Raw genomic sequence first — 1,756 nt, forward strand, 5'->3', positions numbered from 1 at the left:
GATACACGGGCAATTAAGCCCAACTTGGTATAAAAGGCCGATCCACATAATTCTCCACGTATATTTCTTTAAGCCCATCTTGGCTGCGGCCCACCTCTGACTCGGTCAAATCTTGGTGATAACAAGGAGTAAAAACAAGACGTAATAAAAAAGGATCGACGCGGAAAGTTCCGATTGAAATAGGATCTAAACAAGGAAGAGCACTTGCCATTCGTTGGTTATTAGAAGCATCCCAAAAGCGTCACCTCTCTCAGAAATTTTATGTCCCAATACAATTCCTTCATTAACCATAAAGTGGCATTTCTCCCAATTAAGAACAAGGTTAGTTTCTTCACATCTCTGCAAAACTTTATCAAGGTTTCGCAAGCAACTATCAAAAGAATTCCCATAGACAGAAAAATCATCCATGCATACTTCCACAATACTCTCACAATAGCCATGAAAAATAGCAGACATGAATCTTTGAAAAGTAGCAGGAGCATTACATAAACCAAAAGGCATACGCCTATAAGCATAAGTTCCATAGGGACAAGTAAAAGTGGTTTTCTCTTGATCTTTAGCTTTAACAAGCAATTTGCGAAAACCTGTAATAACCATCAAGAAAGCAAAAATGAGTATTTTTAGATAACCTTTCTAACATTTGATCAATAAATGGTAAAGGGTAATGATCTTTCTTAGTAACTTTATTAACTTTTCGATAATCAATGCACATTCTATACCCTACAACTACTCTTTGAGGTATGAGCTCATCATTATCATTAGGCACAACAAGCTCATTCCTCCTTTCTTAGGAACGCAATGCACAGGACTAACCCATCTACTATCAGCAATAGGATATATAATACCAGCTTCAAGAAGTCGTAATACCTCATTTCTTACCACATCCTTCATCTTAGGAATTAGACGACGCCGAGGTTCAACAACAGGCTTCGCATCATCTTCCATATTAATGGCGTGTTGGCAAATAGAGGGAGAAATCCCCTTCAAGTCATCAAGAGTATAGCCAATAGCACCTCGGTGTTTCTTCAATATTTGCAATAATCTTTCTTCTTCAAACTCGTAAGCTTAGAACTAATAATAACAGGATATATTTTCTTATCATCAATATGAGCATATTTAAGATTATCGTGCAAAGGCTTTAAATCAAAAACAGGATCTTCCTTTGGTGGCGGTGTTGTACCCAAGTCTTCCACCGGTAAATCATGCTTGAGAATAGGTTGGCAAAGAAAAATCTCCTCAAGCTCATCCCTTTCTTTCCTAAAAACTTCACTCTCGCTATTCTCCAAATGTTGCTGCAAAGGATTATTAGGAACAAGAACAATAGATGCACACTGGCTCCATTTTAAAATCATTACTAGGCAAATCAGCTTTATAAGGAGTCTTGGTAAATTTAGAGAAGTTAAACTCATAAGATTCACCAACAAATTTAGTCAAAATTTTCTCTTTCTTGCAGTCTATAATAGCTCCACAAGTATTTAGAAAAGGTCTACCAAAAATGATAGGACAATAATCACTAGCAAGCAGAACCAAGTACCAAAAAGTCAGCAGGGATATTTAATCTTACCACATAGAACTTCCACATCTCGAACAATACCAATTGGAGAAATAGTTTCTCTATTAGCCAGCCTGAATAACCACATCAATATCTTCAAGTTCACAAGAATCAATTTCGTGCATAATCTCCGTGTAAAGCTCATAAGGAATAGCACTAACACTTGCACCAATATCACATAAACCATAATAGCAATGATCACCA

The sequence above is a fragment of the Lolium rigidum genome, chromosome 3, assembly GCF_022539505.1.
Source record: "Lolium rigidum isolate FL_2022 chromosome 3, APGP_CSIRO_Lrig_0.1, whole genome shotgun sequence".
NCBI classification, from domain to species: domain Eukaryota; kingdom Viridiplantae; phylum Streptophyta; class Magnoliopsida; order Poales; family Poaceae; genus Lolium; species Lolium rigidum.